Raw genomic sequence first — 22,969 nt, 5'->3', positions numbered from 1 at the left:
AGGTTGCTGGATCACATAGTAGGTCCATTTAGTTTTGTGAACAAACCCTTGAAGTTTTCAAAAATGGCTCAACTGACTTATATTCCTGCCAATAGCGTTCCACTGTTCTCTTTTTTCCACATCTATGCCTATGTATAGATGCCTATATATTTTTTATTTGATATAAACCTATATATGCATTTATATTATTTGAAAGGCAAAGTTACAGAGAGAGGGGGGGAGAGACAGACGAATCAGTCTTCCATCTGCTGTTCCACTCCCCAAATGGCTGCAAGAGGCAGGGCTGGGCCAGACCGAAGCTGGGAGCCTGGAACTCCATGTGGGTCTCCATGTGGGTAGAAGTGGGCCCAAGGGGCTGCCTTCTGCTTTTCCAGGCACATTAACAGGGAGCTGAATCAGAGGAAGAGCAGCCAATGCTCCAACCACTGCTTGTATGGGACACTGGTGTCACAGGCAGCAGCTTAATGCGCTGTGCCACCACGGCAGCCCTGCCAATCATTTTTTTTTCTTTAAGTTGACAGCCTTTATTGAAGTTCAGCCTTTTCTTGCCTTGTGTAATCTTTGGTGAAGTTCCAAAATTGTACTTCACATGATAAATAACAGTTTATATATATATATATATATTCATAATCTTAGATATAGCTTATTTTTACCATTTTATTTTTGTACATATATTTGCTTAAAATCAGTGAAATTTTAAGCCGGGTTCAGGTAACTGAAGGGCCTTTATAAGTAGTTGATATTGTCTAGACCCAAAGTATGCATCAAACAATCTGGAGCAAAATGGGAAATACCATCTTTGTAGACAGGCTTTGAAATTCTAATCCGGTTTGTTACAATGTTTCCTCTTTCTGGCAGCCAGTCTGACACCTGGCTGCTAGGCCACGATTCACAGGTATGGCCAAAAAAACAGGGTGCAAACCACCAAAAACAAGACCACCAAGTCCACTCCGTGTTACAGGACAAGTGTCACAATTCAAATCACCTATGCTCGAAGGAAAACTTAGAAAACCTTTGTAAGCTACATGTGCCGTCAAGAGTGGGACCATTGCCATGGGTAAGCAGCAGCTATCCCAGCATGCATCACATTCAAGACCCGTCGAAAAAGACTGTTTGCTATTAGGCCACAGAGAGCCGCATTAATTCCAACAAATGTTGGTCCGTGTTGAAGTAGATTCCTTTCTGGTTCTGGAAGTTGGTTAAATTTTTGGTTCTGATTTCTAAAATTGTTAAGTTTTCTTTGACAGTATCTGGTCATGACTTCCCATCCTGAGCTCCTGTGCTCACCCTGTGCCAGCAGCCAGTGCCTCCCTGGTCTTCTTCAGCCACAGCCAAGGCTCACCCTGTAACCTTTTCTCAACTCTCCAGCACGGCCATCTTGAGCCAACACATGGCTCACCAATCTTTGCATAAAAGCCTTCTAATGGGTGTGAGGCTCTATCTCCTTGTTGTTTTCATTTACATCTCCCCGATGATTAGCGAGGTTGAGGATTTTTTGATATATATGTTGGCAATTCATATGCCATCTTTTGAGAAATGTCAATTCAAGTCCTTTATTTTTAAATGGAGATAACTTTTTTTCTTGCTACTGAGTTGAGTTCTTTTTATAATGAGCCTATTAGCCTCTTATCAAATGTAAGGTTTGCAAACATTTTCTGCTAATGCATGGGTCACCTCTCGACTCTGTGTCCTTTGCTATGTAGAAGCCGTTTAGCTTAACGGAGCCTCATGTTTATGCAGTTAGTCCCATCGCCCCTGCTTCTGGAGCCCTGTACAAGAAATGACCACCCAAACTGGTGTTGTGAAGCTTCTCCTCTATTCTTCTGCTAGTTTTGCAATTTCAGATCTTCACATTTAAATCCTTAATTAATTTTGATCTGATTTTTGTATATGGTGTGATAGAAGGATTTGCTATCTTTTCTCTACATGTGGATATGTAGTTTCCCCAGCCATTTATTGAAGACTGTTCTTCTCCATTGTACATTCTTTGCACCTTTGTTGAAAATCACTTGTCCATAAAAGTATAGGTTTACTTCTAGGTTTTCTACTGTTTCATTTTTTCCCTTTGTGTGTGTGTGTGTATTTTTAACACCAGTCCCATAGTGTTTTGATGATGATAATCTTTTATAATATATTTTGAAATAAGAGTGATACCTACACCTTTGCTATTTTCACTCAAGATTGCTTTGGCTTCTCAGGGTCTTTTGGTGATTCAATATTAATTTTTAGAATTCTTTTTTCATTTCTGTTAAAAGTATCATTGGAATTTTGTTAGTGAATGCATAGAATCTGTAGATCATTTAAAGTATTATGGACTTTGATTGATTTATTTGAAAGAATGATGGAGAGGGGGAAGCAGAGAGAAAGAGACAAAAGATCTTCCATCTGCTGGTTTACTCTCCAAATAGCCGCAACAGACAGGTCTGGGCCAAGCCAGAGCCAAGAGCCAGATCTTCAACGTGGGTGATAGGGGCCTAAGCACGTGGGCCATCTTCTGCCTTTCCAGGCTTATCAGCAGGAAGCTGGATCAGAAGCAGAGCACTAGGACTTGATATGTACTCTGATATGGGATTCTGGCATTGCAAGCAGCAGTTTAACCTGTGCTACAATGCCAGCTCCTGGACATTATCATAATATTAAGTCTTCCAATTCATGAACATAGGCTATCTTTTAAATTGCTTGTGTCATTTTCAATTTCTTTCACAGTGTTTCATAGTTTTCACTTTATTGATCTTATATCTTGATTACATTTACTGCTAAGCATTTTTTCCCTTGTAAATGGCTCTAGTTTCTTATTTTCTGATAGCTTATTCATGTGTAGGAATACTACTGATTTTTGCATGTTGATTTTTTTATCCAGCAAGTTTATTGACTTCATTTATCAAATATAACAGGTTTTTTTTTTTTTCTTTTTTTTGAGTCTAGGATTTTCTATAAATGAGAAAATTGCAATCAGGGACAATTTAACTTCCAACTTTCCAATTTTTATTCCTTTTCTTTCTTTTTCTTACCTAATTTTCCTGGCTAGGTCTTTTAGTACTCTGCTGAAGAGAAGTAGTGAGTATATCTTTGTCTTGTTCCTAATTTTAGAGTAAAATCTTTCAGCATTGCACTATGCATTATTTTAGTTGTGGGTTTGTCAAATGTGACTTTAATTGCGTTGAGGAACATTCCTTCTAAATTACTTGAGAGTGATTTTTTATTCACAAAAGGTGTTGAGTTTTGTCAAATGCTTTTTCTGCATCTATAGAGATGATTGTGTGGTTTTTGTCCTTTGTTTTATTAACAAGGTGTATCACATTTATTGACTAAGGATGTGGAATCATCCTTACATCCCAGGGATAAATCTTGATCATGGTAAGTGATTTTTTTAAAAAAAATTATTTTAACTTTTATTTAATGAATATAAATTTCCAATGTACAGCTTATGGATTACAATGGCTTCCCCCTCCCATAACTTCCCTCCCACCCGCAACCCTCCCCTCTCCCACTGCCTCTCCCCTTCCATTCACATCAAGATTCATTTTCAATTCTCTTTATATACAGAAGATCAATTTAGTATATATTAAGTAAAGATTTCAACAGTTTGCACCCACATAGAAACACAAAGTGAAACATACTGTTGGAGTACTAGTTATAGCATTAAATCACAATGTACAGCACATTAAGGACAGAGATCCCACATGAGGAGCAAGTGCACAGTGACTCCTGTTGTTGACCCAACAAATTGACACTCTCGTTTATGGTGCCAGTAACCACCCTAGGCTCTCGTCATGAGTTGCCAAGGCTATGGAAGCCTTCCAAATTCGCCAACTCTGATCATATTTAGACAAGGTCATAAAAGACAGGGTAAGGATAGTAACCAGTGATCCTAAGAGTGGCATTAACCAGGTCTGAACAATTATACAGCATTAAGTGGGGAAGAGGACCATCAGTACACACAGGTTGGGAGTAAAGCCATTGGTGGTAGAGTAGAGGTTATGATTACAAAGGAATGAGGCCCAAGTGCGCTAGACAGGGTCTAGAAAACGGACAGAGTCATTATTAGAGGAGCTAAGAAAGGTGCTAAGCTACAATTAAGTTTTCTGTTTGAGAGGCAAATAGAACCTGACAGAAGGGGCTTGATAATAATCTGTTGGGCTTTAGGCCATGTAAGTTAAGAGGCCCAGAGCTATCTATCTCTTCACATGGGGTACATCCTAAGGGAGGTGTGAACCTCCTAGGGGAAGGCACTCTGTTGACTTTCATTACTTGGCTGGCCCGGGAGGAGAGCTGGCCAGGTAAAGGCAGGTGGCATCTCTAACAAGAAATTTATAGTTCTGCCTGCAATGTTGCTGACCCTACTTGGCCGTCTCCTCAGCTGCAGTGGTCACTTTGGAAATTGGGCTGAGTGAAGGGCTTTTCAGCTTAGAGCCAATAAGATCTGTGGCTCTGACCTAGGCATCCTTCGACTCCAGGGCAGGTCCATTTCCAGTGATCCAACTCTTGGCAGAGCTGCCAGGGCTCTTCACAAGTTGACTTCTGCTGAAGCCCAGGCTTACCACATTGAAAGCCACTGCAGTAGACTGGCCTGTTGGGTCTCCTTGAGGGCAGATCACTGTACAGATCAGCCATTAATAGGCCTGCCACCCATTGCTTCTGATGCCTAGTTTTCTTTTACTCCTGGTTTTTGTTAAAGCATACCAGAGGATGCAAGTCAAGGGAGTGCCCAAGTCCCATCTCTAATCTTCGGTGGCCTGAACTACAAGTCTATAGTCATAGGCATGTTCTGTAGTAGTTTTTCTAAGGTAGACAATGCCCATGAGGAAAATTATATTCTCACTTTAAAATTCTTTCCCTTTGGTCTGAAAGGGAGGAATTTTCTTCTTTTTACTTCGCTGATGGCGAAGTAAATCTAGCTATGAGATTATAATTTAAGCTCTTATTTTGGCTATGCTATTACAGAAAAATGTTAGCCATCTCTTTTATAAGGTCTAAAGATTAAATTGTGCATCCTACAGATTCCTTCATAATAGAATTAGTTTCCTACCTTGAAGAGAATAGAGAAATGAAAGAACAAGTTGGGCTTAGAATAGAGAAATGAGGGAGCAAGTCCTAGATCGCTTGCTGACAGTAGCAATATCACATGAATACTTAGCAAACAGTTTCAACCATTAGTTAACAACTTAAGAAAACATTTACCAGAAGGTCCAATGCCTTCTATAAATTTAAAGAATCATGTATTTGGAAACACCTCTTAAATATCTAACATGGTGTAGTTTGTTTAACCAGTAAACTTAAGCACAAACATATAAAATGGTTTTAGTTTCTTTCTACCAACAAGTATAAAACATGATACAGAGATTCAGGTCACTTGAATTAAAATGTAGCTTTGATTAACTTTAGCAGCTTAAATTTATGGACAATCTTATCTATAAGCCAATTAAAATAAAACTCTTAATAAAATTTTCCCATGTGGACATACAATATGTACACACATATAACATAACATAACATAATAGACCAATATAGCAATTTTAATAATAGCTTTTAAAATCTTTAACTCTGGTCGGCACCGTGGCTTAACAGGCTAATCCTCTGCCTTGCGGCGCCGGCACACTGGGTTCTAGTCCCGGTTGGGGCACCGGATTCTATCCCAGTTGCCCCTCTTCCAGGCCAGCTCTCTGCTATGGCCCAGGAAGGCAGTGGAGGATGGCCCAAGTGCTTGGGCCCTGCATTCGCATGGGAGACCAGGAGAAGCACCTGGCTCCTGGCTTCAGATCAGCACGATGTGCTGGCCACAGCGGCCATTGAGGGGTGAACCAACGGCAAAAAGGAAGACCTTTCTCTCTCTCTCTCTCTCTCTCTCTCACTCTCACTCTCACTCTCACTCTCACTATCCACTCTGCCTGTCAAAAAAAAATCTTTAACTCTTTTTTGTAAATTGCCAATTGATTTGAATTGCTTTTGGTTTTTAGTACCCTCAGTTAACCATACTTTCTCTCAGTTGGTACTGTTAATACATTATTGGCTTCATCTGTTTACAGAGCCATCCCAAAGTACTGAATACAATAGAAGTGGCTGGAAAAAGTCCATAGGAACCTATAGGAGGACGGCTGAGCACAGAACCAACAACGCTTTAGTTTTATGAGCAGCAAATCATATATAACTGTGGATGACAAAAGACTTTAAGTTGCCATGTTTAAAATTATAAACTCATCAACCAACAAGAGGCACTTGCTTACTTCACAGTATTTTTGAAAGCACCTGTAGGATTTTACAAGTATTTAACCCTTTAGGCCTCTGGGGCTTTCTCATTAAGATAACTATCATGTCTAGTAACACAAGATCATTAGACTTTTAAATTCTCAAACATTTGTATTAGTAGCATTTTCCATTATAGAAACTTAAAATTTAGTACCATGTCACATCTTGACAGTACTTCTATTATAATCCAAATAACCTGATTAGTTGTTGTCTCTAAAGATGAGAGACATAGGTCCTTCGATTTTTTCAGCTGGGCCCAAACTGGAAAAACCAAAGTCCAAGATTTACTGGAAATTTTAGAGTCCAGATTGTTTGAAACTTTGATTTTTTGAATGCCTGTCAAGAATGCCAAGAAGGCTCAAAATCCAAAATATCTGGTTGAAATAAGATTCCTTAAAATCATGACATAATATAGACCAAATTTGATCATTGTTACAAGGTAATTATTCTAATCTTTGGAAATAAGCACATATTTAAATAACCCATAGCTCTTAATGAAAATTCAGCTGTTTTTGAACAATTAGAATTTAACAGCCATCAAGAGAACATAATAGATTATTTTAACACATTGCTTTAACAGAGAATCAGATTTTAATTCTATGTCAAAGAGAAATTGAGCTTCCTGTGATCTTTTGCTGTGAGGTTTCCTTCCTTTACCTTCTTTCATATTGATGACCATGTTTCTGTGTGTAACACATCTTTAAGCATCTTTTGCAGGGCAGGACGAGTGGTAACAAATTCTTTCAATTTCTGTTTGCTATGAAAAGTCTTAATTTCACCTTCATTCACAAATGAGAGCTTTGCAGGATATAATATTCTGGGCTGGCAGTTTTTCTCTCTTAGTACCTGGGCTATGTCTCGCCATTCCCTTCTAGCTTGTAGGGTTTCTGATGAGAAGTCTGCTGTGAGTCTAATTGGAGATCCTCTGAGAGTAATCTGACATTTCTCTCTTGCACATTTTAGGATCTTTTCTTTATGTTTCACTGTGGTGAGTTTGATTACAACATATCGTGGTGAGGATCTCTTTTGGTCATGTTTATTAGGGGTTCTATGAGCTTCATGTACTAGGATGTCTCTGTCCTTCTCCAGACCCGGGAAGTTCTCTGCAAGTATTTCTCTAAAAATGCCTTCTAATCCTTTCTCTCTCTCCATGCCTTCAGGAACTCCTAGAACCCGAATGTTGGTTTTTTTAATAGTATCCTGTAGATTCCCAACGATATTTTTTAGATTTCTAATTTCCTCTTCTTTTCTTTGGTTTGACTTTCATGTGCTCTGCCTTCTAAGTCCGATATTCTCTCTTCTGCTTTGCCCATTCTGTTTTTAAGGCTCTCTAATGTGTTTGTCATTTGATCTATTGAATTCTTCATTTCATTATGATTTCTTGTCACTATCACAGTTTCTTCTTCTACTAGTTGTTTCATTTCATTTTGATTCCTCCTTAATATTTCATTTTCACGTGAGAGATTTTCTATTTGTCCATGAAGGATTTCTGTAGTTCAAGAATTTGTTTTTGAGAACTTCTTAATGTTCTTATTAATTTTTTGAGATCCGCTTCTTGCATTTCTTCTATCTCATCATCTTCATAATCTTGGGGTGTCTTTTTCATTTGGGGGCATCATAATGTCTTCTTTGTTCTTGTTACCTCGGTTTTTGCGTTTGGCATATTGGAGATATTTTATGGTTTCTTCACTGTGGTGTTTTTTCTTTTTATACTATGACTCTAGATTAAGTGGACCCTTAGAGGCTTGAGATGGGTGTGGCCTGAGAGCTCTGTTTGGTTCCTCAGGGTTGAGGGTGTGCCAAAGGTGACACTCCCAGGTTAGGCGTGGTAAATCTCTCTTTCTTTCTTTCTTTCTTTCTTTTTTTTTTGATTCAAAAGGGAAGTAATGCCACACAGCTGAACTGAGTTGGTGGTAGTTAGTAGGCGAATGATATACCCACAGGAGCCAGCAATCGGAAGCTCTTTCCCAAGGACCACACAGGGAATCTCTGCTGCCCTCAGTGTGGGGTCAAATTCTCCTGCAGTCTCCCACTGGGTTGCCAAGGCTACCGAACTGTAGCATCTCTAGAGAGCACTCACATGAATTCCGTTAGTTCTCTCCCCCACCGTCTCCTTCTTCACAGTCTCAGTTCATTAGCACCACACATTCATTAGATCCTAATCTCCTGTTATTTCACCCCTCCCTCCAGAGTCAGGTTTTTCTGCTAGGCTCAGGGCCGGTGCAGACCTGAGGTCGCCCTGCTTATGACGTATGTCCAAAATGGCGCCTGCTCTTTGTCTTGTTCGCCTTTGAGAGGTGAGCAGAGAGAGAGAAACTCGAGTCCATATAGGTCACTTTTTTTTCCCTCTCTCTTCTAGTTAGCCTGGTGAACTTTTCCCCACGGAGTTTCAAGCCTCGTTCCCTCTAGTCTCCTCTTTCCGCTTGCCCGCTGGTGTCTTGGGCTATTGAGGTTCGGCTCACCTCGCGTTCCAGCGCTGGTGTGTTGATTCTGCTCTGGTGTCCCGAACTTGGGCTCCCATGCTCTCCATGCAGGTCCACTGTGAATCACTAGTTCTGGAAGAGTTTCCTCTGCTGTTTCTTCCCCTGCTCTTCCTTGAGCCTGCAGTATTTCCACTTTTATTAACCTGTCTCTCCCCGGACTATCAGTGTGCTGCTCCCTTCCTATTCCGCCATCTTGCCACTCCAGCTTGTCTGAATATTCGGTAAGTGATTTTTTTTTTTTTTACAAAAATGCTATTAAATTTGGTTTGCTATTATTTTGTTGAGGAATTTTGCTTATACTTGTAAGTTCATCAGGATTATTTTCTTTGTTTTAATGTGACTGCTGAGATCACTAAATTGAGACTTTTCCTGTTTTCTAATGAAAACATTTCAGTATTATGAATTTCTGTTAAAGCATTCCTTTCACTGCATCTTATGAATTTTGATTTGTTGTGTTTTTAGTTCCCTTGTTAAAATACTTCTGACTTTTCTTCAACTTAATATTTTGTTATCTTAGAGATAACATATTTTTAATTTCCATTATAGTCAAAGACTTAATACTCCACTGACTAAAGAGTTCAACAACAAAAAGTAAGAAGACCACAGCTCAGCAGGGATATAAGCAAGGGCTTTAAACAATAATCAAGTGGAAAGGTGTTCAGTTTCACCCATATACAGTAAACTTTTTCTTGGTTCATGTTTCTAAGTGTTTGAATATTTTCTAAATACTTTTAATTCCTAGTATAATTCCTTTGAGGTTAGGGAACATATTTTATATATGACTTGAAGCCTTTTAATATCATACTGTCTTTATAGCCCAAAATATTGTCTATCTAGGTAAATATTCTATGTTCACATTAGAATAATGTATGTTCTGTCACTGGGTGAACACTTACATAAATATTAGCCACACTAAACTGATTGGAAGTGTCTTTTTGACTATTTTGTTGTTCTATCAATTCCTGAACAGAGAATATTGACCTTTCTGACTATTCTTTGGATTCTATGATTTCATATACAATCTTCTGTTTTATACATTTTGAAACCGTTATGTACATGCAGCATGATGTCCTCCCTTTCCTATATGAAGTGTCTGTATTCATCCCTGGTTTGCTCTGAGTTTATTAGCATGGCACATTTGCCCTTTAACTTTCAACCTGCTGCTGTCTTTGTCGATAAAGTACATTTCTTATAGGAGACATACAGTTAGGTCTTGCTTCTTTACCCAATATGGCACTCTCTGTCTTTTAAGTGAGGGTATTTAGACCATTTACATTGACTATTATGAATACTGTGGCTTGGTTAATCTACTACCTTGTTATTTGTTATCTGTCTACCTCATTTGTTCCTTGTTCCCCATTTCCTCTTTTTGGGTTGATTTTCCTCTTAAATTTATAGACTATTTTAAAAACTACTTCCTTTGTTGGATTATAGTTATTACACTTTGCCTATTTAGTGATTGTTTGGGGTTTAAATATACATATTTAACTCATCGTAGTCTATCTTCAATTAGTACTGCTTCTTGTGTGATATAATAAACTGGCAACAGTTTCCTTCCCTTCTGGCTTCTCTTTTTTTTTTTTTTTTGTCATACATTTTCCATCTTTGCTGTAAGTGGCATAACATTTTGCTGTTATTTTCACTTTAAGCAGTTAATTCTGCTTTTAAGACTAAACATAGCAAACTCACAAATTAATGTTTCTAGTGCTTTTTATTTATCTATTGAGATTTTTTCCCCAAAAGACTTTCTTTAAATTTTTTGTTTTAATACACATCTGCTGCTGAATTATTTCAGCTTTTATATTTGAGTCTTGTTTTTCAGATTTATTTTATTTATTTGAAAGGCAGTGTGACTAGAGAGGAAGAACAAGAGAGAGAATCTTCTATCCATTGGTTTACTCCCCAGATGTTCGCGACAGTTGGGGCTGGGCCAGACTGGAGCCATCACAAGTGGTGGCTTTATGTGCTGCACCACAGTGCTGGCCCCCTCTGAAATCCTTATTTTGTCTTTTTTTTTGGTGGGGGGGTCTGGACTGCTAGGCTGACAGGTGTTTATTCCTCCTCCTTCGGTATTTGTAAGATTTCACTCCATGATTTCTAGCTGACATCAAAATTCTGATAAAATTCTTTGTTGCTTTGTACATAGTGCAAGTGTTCCCTCTGTACGGCTGTAAGATTTCTCTCTTTAATTTAATTATGGTTGTGTGTCCTTCATGTTTCTTTTGCTTGGAGTTTATTTTTGTTTCTGTGGACTGATTTACATAATTTTTGGCCTTCATTTCCCCCATGTTTCTATTTCACCTCTTTCTCCAATTACATCTATTTTGTTCACAAATTCACAGATACTCTGCTCTGTCTACCCCTCACCCCAAATCTTTCATTTTTGGATACTTTCTGTTGCTATATTTTCAAGTTCACAATTCTTTTCTTTCTTTTTTTTTTCAAGATTTTATTCATTTCAGATGCAGAGTTACAGATGGGGGGGCAGGAGGAGAGAGAGAGAAGCAGGTGGTTGGGGGTGGGGTATGTCTTCCATCTGCTGCTTCAATCCCCAAAATGGCTACAGTGGCCGAAGCTGAGCTGATTTGAAGCCAGGAGCCAGGAACTTCTTCTGGATCTCCCATGCAAGTGCAGGAACATAAGCACTTGGGTCATCTTCTAATGCCTTCCCAGGCCATAAGCAGAAAGCTAGATCACAAGAGGAGCAGTTGGACATGAACTGGTGACCATATGGGATGCTAGCGCTGCAGGTGGAGGCTTAGCCTATCACGTCACAGTGCTGGCCCCCACCATTCTTTCTTTCTTTTTTGTTTTTTAAAGATTTATTTATTTGAAAGTCAGTTACAGAGAGAGGAAGAGAGGGAGGGGGGAAAGAGAGAGGGGGGAGGAGGGAGTGTGGGAGAGAGAGAGGTAGGTCTTCCATGGGCTGATTCACTCCTCACATAGCCACAACAGCTGGAGCTGAGCCTATCCAAAGCCAAGAATCAGGAGTTTTTTCTGGGTCTCCCACGTGGGTGCAGGGGCCCGAGGACTGAGCTAGATTGGAAGTGGAGCAGTCGGGACTAGAACTGGCACCCACGTGGATGCCAGAACTGCAGGCTTTAACCTGCTGTGCCACAGCGCCACGACACCCTCCCCCCATTCTTTTCTATGGAAGTGTCTAATTTCCTGTTTATCCTTTCCAGTGTCTATTTTATTTCAGACACTTAACACTTATTTTTTGAGTTTGGATTTTTTTTCTTTACATTTTCCATGTCTCAACATATTCAATCTTTACCTTCCTGAACATAGAAAATATAATTATGCTAACTATTTTAACTTTTTTTTCAAAAAAATTTATTTTTATTTGAAAGCCAGTATTACAGAGAGAGGGAGAGACAGAGATCTTCCATCTGTTGATTCTCTCCTAAAATGGCCAGGGTTGGGCCAGGCCAAAGCCAGGAGCTTCTTCCAGGTCTCCCACATGGGTGCAGGGGCCCAAGCACTTGGGCCATCCTCTGTTGCTTTCCCAGGGGCATTAGCAGGGAGCTGGTTTCTAAGTGGAGCAGCTGGGACCATAGCTAGTGCACATATAGGAAGGCATCTCCAGTAGTGGCTTAACCTACTGCACCACAACACTGCCCCGACTTTAACTTTTGTCTGCGCATTTAATCATTTGTGTCATTTCCTTTTTTAATATTTTAATTTTTAATTTATACATAGAAATTATACATATTTTATAGGGAGCTGTGTGACTTACAGTACATGAAAACCATATATAATGATCAGCTCAAGGTAATTGGCATATAAATCATGTCTGACAGGTATCATTTCATTTGTGTTAAGACCATTCAAAATCTTTTATTTATTTGGAAGAGTTACAGAGAGAGGAGAGGCAGATCTTCCATCTTCTGGTTCACCCTCCAAATGGCCGCAATGACCAGGGCTGGGACAGGCTGGTCCTGAAGCCAGGAGCTTCTTCCAGGTCTCCCATGTGAGTGCAGGGCCCCAAGGTCTTGGGCCATCCTCTGCTGCTTTCACAGGCCCTGAGCAGGGAGTTGGATTGGAAGTAGAGCATCCAGGGCTTTGAACTGGTACCCATATAGGATGCCAGCACTGCAGACAGCAGCTTAACCTGCTGTACCACTGTGTGGATCCCATAAAACATTTATTTGAAAGGCAGAGTGGCAGAAACCCCAGAGAGAGGGAGGGAGAAAATATCTTCCATCTGCTTGTTCACTTCCCAAATGGCTTTAAGACCAGGACTGAACCAGGCCAAATCCAGTAGCCAAGAACTCCATCTGGGTCTCCTACATGCATGGCAGGGTCTGAGCACTTGGGCCATTTTCTACTGCTTTCCTAGGTGCATTAGCGGGGAGCTGGATTAAAAGTTGAGCAGCTGGGGGGCCAGTGCTGTGGCGCACAGGGTTAATCCTCTGCCTGCAGCTCCAGCATCCCATATGGGCACTGGTTCTAATCCCAGCTGCTCCTCTTCCAGTCCAACTCTCTGCTGTGGCCTAGGAAAGCATTGGAGGGTGGCCCAAGTGCTTAGGCCCTGCACCCGCGTGGGAGACCAGGAAGAAGCACCTGGCTACTGGCTTCAGAGCAGCCATTTGGAGGGTGAACCAACGAAAGGAAGACCTTGCTCTCTGTCTCTCTCTCTCTCTCACTGTCTGTAACTCTACCTGTCAAATAAATAAATAAAAATGAAAGAAGAAGTTGAGCAGCTGGGACTCAAGCTAACGCTCTGGTATGGGATGCTGGTGTTGGAAGCCGCAGCTTAACCTGCTGTGCTGCAATGTTAGTCCACATTCAAAAATCTTTTTGACTAGTCATTTTAAAATATTCCACTAACTGTTGTCAGCATAGTTATCCCCCCCCCCCCCTGTGCGATAGCACATTGGAAGTTATTCCTCTGCTCCAGCTGCCCTGCTGTACCCACTAACCTTTCTCTCGCCACCCCCCATTTCCTCACAAGCTTCTTAGGCTGTGGTGGCCACTCGTCTTTCCTTTGTTTGGTTGAGATCAACTTTTTTTCTCCAACATGTAAGTGAGAATGCACATTACTTGTCTTTCTGTGCCTGACTTTTTTCACTTAATGTCCTTCAATTTCATCCACATTACTCCGAAGACAGAGTTTCATTCTTACGTATGGCTGACTAATGTTTCATTGTATATATGTGCCTCATTGTCTTTAACCACCCATTTTTGTACAATCTAGACCGAAACACGCAAGTGCAGACATTTCTTTCACATTGATTTCAGTTCTTTTGCATAGAGACCCAGTAGTGGTCTTTCTGGTCATAAGAAAGTACTGTTTCTAGTTTGCTAGAGGTATTTCCATACTATTCTCCATAGTGGCTGTACTAATTAACATGACACAACACAATATGAAATTTTCTCTTTTCTTCACATCCTTGACAACTTTTTTTTCCCCCTTTTTATAGTAGCCGTTCTGACTGGGGTGAGATGATATTTCATTGTGGTTTCGATTTGCATAGTCCTGGTGATTATTTATGTTGAGCATGTTTTCATAGACTTGTTGGCCATTTGTACATCCTCCTGTGAGATAGCCTCTATTCAGGCCATTTGTACAACTTTTAATTATTTTTTGTTGTTGTGCCATTGAGTTATTGGAGTTCCTTATGTATCTGTAAGTTAATCCCCTTTAAGATGAATAATTTGCAAACATTCTCTTCCATTTTGTATGTTGGCTCTTAACTCTGTTGATCATTTTCTTTGCAGAAGCCTTTTTAGTTTGATGTAACCATGTTTGCCAAATTTTGCCTGTGCTTTTGGACTCATAGCCTAAAAGATCTTTGCCTAAAACCAATATCCCTATATTTTACTCTGATAATTTCATAGTTTCAGGTCCTACATTTTAGTCTTTGATAATTTTGAGTTGATTTTTATATGGCTAGAGATAACTTCTGCATTTGTATATCCAGTTTTCCCAGCACTACTTTTTGAAGAGATTGTCACTTTTCTGAGGTATGTTCTTGCTTCTTTTGTTGGAGATCAGTTGGCGATAAAAAAAATTACTTCTGGGTTCCCTATTCTGATCTATTGGTGTATGTGTCTGATTTTAAGCCAATACTATATGTTGTTGATTATTATCACTTGTAGAATGTTTTGAATTCAGATATTGTAATGATTTCAACTTTGTTCTTTCTGCCCAGGTTAATTTTGGATATTCAGAGTCTTTTGCAGTTCTATACACATTATAGGAGTGTTTTATTCTCATTTCTGCAAAGGATGCCATTGGTATTTTGGTAGGAATTGCATTGACTATGTAGATTGCTTTGGGCAGTATGAACATTTTAACAATATTAGTTATTCTAATCTATGAACATGGGATGTCCTCCTGTATTTTGTGCCCTCTTCAAATTTTTCACTAATGTTTTGTGATTTTCATGGTAGAGATCATTCAGTTCCTTTGATTAAATTTATTCCTAGGTATTTTATTTTAGTTTTCTGTAGTTATTGTGAATAGCATTGTTTTCTTCATTTCTTTCTCAGCAATTTCACTATTGATGTATAAAGAAGCTTCTGATTTTGGATATTGATGTTGTGTCCTGTAACCTTACTGAATTTATCATTTCTAACAGTGGAGTTTTTAGGTTTTCCTATATGTGGAATTGTGTCATCTGCAAACAGACGTCCTCCTTTCCAATTTGAATGCCCTTTACTCCTCTTGTCCCATAGCCTGACTAAGACTTCCAGTACGATATTGAATAGGAGTGGTGATAGTCGGTATCCTTGTCTTGTTTCTGATCTTAGAGGAAATGATTTTAGCTTTTCTTCATTCCATATGATGTGGGCTGAGGGTGTATTATATATATAGACCTTTTTGCATCAGAGTGCAGTCCTTCAACATCTATTTTTGAGGGATTCTTCTTATTTTGAAACAATGTTGAACTTTGTAGAATGCTTTTTTATATTTGCTAAGATAATCATGTGTTTTTCATCCTTCATTCTGTTGACATGGTGTACTATATTTATTGATAGGCATATATTGAATCACCCTTGTGTCTCTGGGGTAAATCCCTTTTGATCTTCATGGTTTATATGCTGTTGGTTTTAGTCTGTTAATCATTTCTTAAGAATTTTTACATCCATGTTCATTAGGGATATTGGTCTGTCTTTTCTTTTGTAGTGTTCTTGTCTAATTTTGCTGTTAGATAATAAGGGTCTCATGGAAGGAGCCTGGAAGGGGTTGCTTCCCCTTAAATGCTTTGGAATAGTTTGAGAAAATTGCATTAGTTCTTCTTTAAAATTCGATAAAATGCAGTAGCGAATCTATCCTGTCCTGAGCATTTCTTTGTTGGGAGACTTTGTGTTATTGATTCTTAATACCTGTTGATGTTCTATTCAAGTTTTTTTGTGTTCTCATGGTATACTTTTCATAGGTTAAATGTGTCCAGAAATGTATGTATTTCTTCTATGCTTTCTAAGCTATTGGTGTGTAGTTCGTAACAGTTCCTAGCAATCCTTTGTATTTCTGCGTCATCAGTTGTAATGTCTGATTTTTCATCTGATTTCATTTGTTTGGGTCTTCTCTCTTTTTTAGTTGGTTTTTCTAACTATTTGTTGATTTTATTTATCTTTTCAAAGGACCAGCTGTTGGGGGGAGCTATTTCATTTATTTCTACTCTGATCTTTGCTACTTTCTTGCTACTAATTTTGGATTTGACTTGTTCTTTTGTGGTTTCCTGAGTTGTATCAATAAGTCATTTCATGGACATATTTAGATTTTTTAATGTAGACATTTACTGCTATAAACTTCCCTTTTGGTGTTGCTTTTGCAATATGCAATAGGTTTTGGTATATCATGTCATTTTATTTTCAAGAAGTTTTTAATTGTCCCTTTTGGTTTCTTCATTAGTCCATTGGTTGAAAAAAAATGTTATTCAATTTCCTTTATCTGCACAATGACTTAATTCCCCTTGTCATTGATTTCTAGTTTCATTCCACTGTGATCAGAGAAGATACATTGTTGAGACTTATCATTTTCTTATTTTGCTACTGTTGTCTCCCCCACCCTCCACTTGGGTTTTATTTTCCTGTTTCTTTGCATGCCTGGTATTTTTTAAATTGGATACCAGACATTATGAATTTTACCTTTTTTGGCACTGAATATTTGTGCAAACTTACAGCTATTCTAGAATTTTGTTCTGTGATGCAGTTATTTGGAAATAGGTTGATGTCATTGAGGCGTGGCTGTTAAGTTTGTGGGACTATGAATGTCTCCGCACTGCTTGGGGATACCCTTCTGCGTGCTCCACCTGATATGTCACAAAGTGCAAGATTTCCCCTTCTGGCCGGCGGGAACATGAACAACTCCCGGCCCTGTCTGAGCTCCAGTGACTTCTTTTCTGTCCCCCTTTGAGTGGTCCTTTCCTCAGCATCAGATAATTTCCTCACATGAGTGCATTGATTTTTTTCCCCCAGCTGTAAACTCATGAGGATCCTGTCTAGATCTTTGGATCTCTATTCTACGCATAAAACATCTATGCAGTAGGTAGCATTACGTCACACATCTTGCAAAGAAAAAGAGAGGTAAATTACATGCCCAGGGTGGCACAGTGAGTAGAGCATGGAGCTGAGATTTGAATCCTGTCTGGTCCAGAGTCTGACTTAACCACTCAGCCGCTCTGCTTCTCCGTGTAGGCAGTTCAGATGGCTTCTAAGGAAGACTTTCTCCAATGATGGAAAAAGCAGCTGAGCTTCCCAAAGTTCAAAGCCCATTAACATGCTGCTTTACACATCCAGGCCAATTGCTGCATACTGTGCAGAACACAGACTGTCCTGATTGGTCCCTATTTTCTTGCTAGTACATAAAGTTCCACCTTGCAGATGCAGTGCCCTCAAGCCATTTAAGATGCTCAGAACATCGGGATCCAGTCCTGCCTTACCTTCATCACCTCTATAGTAAGGTCCTATCTGGTGATAACCTCATCCCTTTTTTTTTCCTTTGGTGTGTGTTTTTAAAGATTTATTTATCTTATTTGAAAATCAGAGTTCAGAGGGAAAGAAAGAAAACTTCCATCTGCTAGTTCACTCTCCAGCTGGCCACAACAACCAGGTCCAGGCCAAAGCAGGGAGCCTGGAACTCCAGGCAAGCCTCCCATGTGGGTGACAGGGGCCTATTTGCTTGGGTCATCATCTGCTGCTTTCCCAGGTGCACTAGCAGGGAGTTGTATTGGAAGTGGAGCAACTGGGGCTCAAACCTGTGTCATATGGGAAGCCAGCATCATGGGCAGGTGGCTTTATCTGCCATGCCACAGTGCTGGCCCCATCTCGTCCCTTTCTGAAAAGGCAGTTTCCTATCCCCCGGATTATCTGCTGGTTGGCTGGCTGAACACCCATTCTCAAAGGGCTCCTTAGTCCAACTGTTACAAGAGCTGCAGGCAAATTCCAGGCATGGTGTTTCTGTACCACACTATACCTTGGAGGGAAGTCAGAGCAGGAGGTTTTTTTTTTTCCCCCAATATTTATTTATTTATTTGAAAGGCAGAGTTGCAGAGGCAGAGAGAGAGAGAGACATTGAGATTGAGATTGAGGTTGAGATTGAGAAAGAGGTCTTCCATCCATTGGTTCACTCCCCAAATGGTTGCAATGGCTGGAGCTGAGCCGATCTGAAGCCAGGAGCTAGGAGCTTCTTCCAAGTCTCCCATGTGGGTACAGGGGCCCAAGGTCTTGAGCCATCTGCTTTTGCTTTCCCAGGACATTAGCATGGAGCCAGATCAGAAGTGGAGCAGCTGGCACTCAAACCGGTGCCCACGTGGGGTGCAGGTTGTAGCTTTACCCCCTATACCACAACACCAGCCCCTGGGTGGGTGTATTAAAAATGAGGTCCTTGGTGTGGAATTCTGGACAGGAATCAATTATGACTTGAGCTTCTCGACTGCACTATGGCCACAGTTGAATAAAGAGATCCTCTGAATTATGGAATTGCTAATATAAACACAAGACCTATGCTGTGCTGTCTTTTGTTTGGTCTTTCTGGATTCACATCAAAAGCTTCTTGGGAGATAAATCCCATCAACATTCAAGACGATTCTAGGAACACATCTTATGTATCATCTGTCAGAGACCAGACTACCACTGCTTCTTGTTTGTTTATACTGGTTATTTAAAAACCCTAAATATAGGGGCCAGTGTTGTGGTGTACTGGGCAAAGCTACTGCTTGCAGCACCTGCATCCTATATGGGCGCTGGTTTGAGTCCCAGCTGCTCCACTTCTGATCAAGGTCCCTGCTAATGTGCCTGGGAAAGCAGTGGAAGATGGCCCAGTTGCTTGGGTCCCTAACACCCATGTGGAAAACCTGGAAGAAGTTCCTGGGTTCTGCCTGGTCCAGCTCCTGCCACTGTGACCATCTGGGGAGCCAACCAGTGGATGCAAGATATCTCTGTCTCTCCCTCTCTTTCTCTGTAACTCTTTCCAAAAAAATGAATAAATCTTTTTTAAAAAAATCCTAAATATAAATAACTACTGCTATTTAATTTTGAATTATATAATTAGAAATCAACAAAAATAAAATGATAAATAGAACTGTTTTGGACCGTACCCTCAACACAATGTGGTCATGTACTAATCTGATGATTTATTTTCTGAAATGTCAAAATAACTATTGGGCTCAGACAGTCACTCTAAATCTGTAACTGTTGTTTGAAAGTCATAATTTTAATGTCTGTAAAATGAGTTACACCAGCTTTTGTCCAATAACCACAAGTTTCTCTCTGCCCAAGGATGAGTATTTTTGCTGAACATTTAAGGGAAATATCAATATTTGACTGGGGAATGAGGAATTTGTGTATTTGCACAGTGGCCTTATTTCTCTTACTTGGATGGTTTAAACTGGGAGTACGGAAACTCTTGGCTTCCTCTCTCCTTGCCCTTTAGGAGCTGTTCATTTTTGTGTTTGGCAGAGCAAAGAGCTTGGAGGAATAAGCTGCCCAAATGTGTGATTGCTTGGTCTGCCATGACTGAGCATGATGGAGGCACTCCAGGGGCTTTCATGGGTCATCCAGGGTCCTTGTAGGTGGTTGGGAGGTGCCTACTCGTCTACACAGCAAAATAGTGTCCTCTCCCAGTGTCACGCTGGCTCCCACCACCTGGGCCAGACAGATGCTGGACTTGGTGACGGGGGAGGATGATGTTGGGCCCTACAACTTGGAGGTCAGGAAAGCAAGTACAAAGCTGTGCTGTGCAGCCCGAGGAGCCTTGAGGATAAGGCTGGGCCCAGGCTCCTGCAGAGACAACACCAGCACAAAATGATGGAGCCACCTGCTGGGCCAAAAGCAGGGACAAAGGTGAAGAAAGGCCTGCACTTGGAAGCCGGAAGGTGAGGTGGGAAAGGTGACTTAGGGCCAACTATTGAAGCTCAAGGCTGCGTCAGCTGTCTGGATTAGGGGGACACAGGGGAGGACCCATCTGAATGTGGGGCCCCCACAGGCCTCTCCAGGACAAGAGGAGAGCTGATTCTCGGGAATGTGGCTTATCGGTTTTCCTTTCCAAGAGCGCTGTGCGTGTGTCTTGGAATAACTGTCAGTCACTCGTGGTGACATATGCATGGTCTGCCTTCACTACTAAGATTTTACACTCAATGAAGTCGGGCTCAGGTTGTTTGGTTCTCAGTTGGTTTCCTATTGCACAGTCCAAGGTGTGGTGGGCCATGACCACAGAGGGGAGCTGGGTTTTGTGGGGAGACCCCCTCTACTTCCTGTGTCTTAATTTTACACCCGCCTCCTAGTCCTAGAGTACCACTCCAGTCTCATGGGGACTGCACCCCCTCTATGGGGTGGCACTCCTGGACAGAGGAGAGCTTTCTGGTCATTATATCCCCTCCCCAGGTGAATGAGTGCACTTGCATTGGATTTTTATAGGTCACTTCTGCATTTGACCAGAGTCAATCAGTTCTTTATGAGTATTTTCCTCTCTGCATCAATGACTAAGTCTACTTTCCAGTCAGCGTAAGGCCTGACTCTGATCATGCTAAATTTGCTAAGAAATGCCCAGGCAGTATCACCCCAGGAGACCCCTTAATCTTATTGTCCCTTTGTCACCTCCCCTATGATCCTACCTGATTCAATCCAGACCTTTAAAGTAGGTGAAAGCCACTGCAGAGAGCTGTGAAGCCGGCCAGGGTGTCTGAGTGCCAGGGCCCCAATGCCTGGTTCGAATCCTCCCTCGCCGCATGCCAGCTGTGGGGTCTTTGCAAGTTAGGCAACCTCTCTGGGGCTTAGGTTGCTTACAGGGACAGCAAGTTAACTGTGGAGTCAGTGCCTCCACTTTGGACCTAGTCGTGGTAAACGCTCAGCAATCATGTGCAACAATCATTCTCAAGGTGGTCTCCTAAACTGCATTTCGGTGTTCATCTTTTTTTTTCTCCAGCAAGATCCTGAATATCTGTTCTTCATTATGTCCCCTCACCTACCCACTCATCCACTCACCCACTCATTCATCCACCCTCCCACCTACATACCCATCCATCCATCCACCCACCCACCCACCCTGCCACATACCCACTTACCAACTCACCCACCTACTCTTCCATTCATCTACCTACCCATCCACCCACCAACCACTCATCCATCTGTCTACCCACCCACCCACCTACTCATCCATCCACCCATCAACCCTCCCACCCACTCGTAGATCCAACCATCTATCCACCCATCCACCTATCTATTCACTCACCCACCCACTCACTCATCCATTCACCCACCCCCACCTACCCACCCATCAACCCATCTACCCACCCACCCATCCACCTAGCCACCCACCCACCTACACATCCATCCATATACCTACCCACCCATCTACCCATCCACTCATTCACTCACCCACCCACCTGCCCACCCACCCACCCACCCATCCATCTATCCACCCTCCCACCTACCCACCCACCCACTCATTCATCCATCCACCTGCCCACCCATCCATCTATCCACCCTCCACCTACCCACCCACCCACCCACCCATCCGTCCATCCATCCATCTGTCCAACCATCCATCCACCCATTCATCCATCCACCTGCCCACCCAATCATCTACCCACCAACCTGTCTACCCAACTACCCATCCATCCATCTACTAACCAACCCACCCATCCATCCATCTACTCACCAACTTGCACACCCACTCATCCACCCACCCGTCTGCCCTCCTACCCATCCATCCATCCGTCTGTCTATATGCCCACTCACCCACTCATCTATCCATTCACCTGCCCATCCACCGTCCGTGCCCCTCTGTCTTCCTATCCATCCTCATCTAACAGGGCCAGCAGGGCTGGATCAATTTGGCTGTGTTGGTGTTTCTGAGGCAGAAAGGATTTTGAGTCCTGTGAGGTCTGGGATGGGCCTGGCCTCGTCACATCTGTGTCCTCAGTAGAGGTGTTCAGCAATCTTTGGTAAAGACACATTCTCGGCGTTTGTCATTCCAGCTGACTGGAAAGGTCCCATTTATCCAGGCATGGCCTGGGCTGTTGGCCAGTACCTGCTCAGCTACTCTGAGGAAGGCAGGGGATGTGCCCGGCCAGCTTTGGTAGCTGCATAGAAGTCCTGTTGTTTGCTGGGGGTTGGCAGAGGGAGGTGATCCATTCACAACCCCAGGGCTATCTTCTGGGGAGAGAGACAGCAAGTCAGGTTTGCCATGAGGGGACTTGCCAGCCTGAGTACACAGTTCATCAATAATTCCAGACAGCCAGAAACATTCTAGCCATCCACCCACCAACCACTCATCCATCCATCTATCCACACATCCACCCACCTACTCATCCATCCATCCATCCAGGCTAGCGAAGTAATACTGAAACATATAAAAAGCCTGCTTTGAATTTCTCAAGGCTTCCACATCTATGTGGGTGAAACCAGACTATCTTGTGCAACATGTATTAAGGGCCCCTAGCATGGAAGACACAGGGAATAAATGTGTCCCATCAGGTTGCTAGGCAGCCTGATGTCCCCTGAGGAGGAAGGTGGGGGCACTTGCGGTAGGCCACCTACAGGAGCGGACATGGGGCAAGGCCCCTGGGCACCTTGGCCTCTCTGAGTCCTCCTTGTCTGGAGCACTGAGTGGACATTGGAGGGCCTGGGATCCGCCCCTAACTTGTCATTGACTTGGGAGGACCCTTCCAGCACTGCCCTCACCTGAAGCCCAGGGCCTCTCCAGGTGTGGCCTGATGCTTCCTCCTCAGTGCTATTCCTCTTTTGCAACCTTTGTCGCATAGCTTTCTCCTGTGAGCCTCTTGAGG

The 22,969-nt window shown here is 41.8% G+C and overlaps 1 long non-coding RNA gene and 1 pseudogene across 1 annotated transcript in view; one reads left to right on the top strand and one right to left on the bottom strand.

Moving 5' to 3' along the window:
- Positions 1 to 22,969, top strand: part of LOC133773058 (uncharacterized) — a 110,921-nt gene that overhangs the window by 58,364 nt on the left and 29,588 nt on the right. The gene's annotated exons all lie outside the window — the stretch shown is intronic.
- LOC133772950 (transmembrane protein 126A-like) lies at positions 661 to 1,258 on the bottom strand (annotated as a pseudogene).

This window comes from Lepus europaeus, chromosome 13 (assembly GCF_033115175.1).
Source record: "Lepus europaeus isolate LE1 chromosome 13, mLepTim1.pri, whole genome shotgun sequence".
NCBI lineage: Eukaryota > Metazoa > Chordata > Mammalia > Lagomorpha > Leporidae > Lepus > Lepus europaeus.
This window is presented reverse-complemented; position numbering and strand designations above follow the sequence as displayed.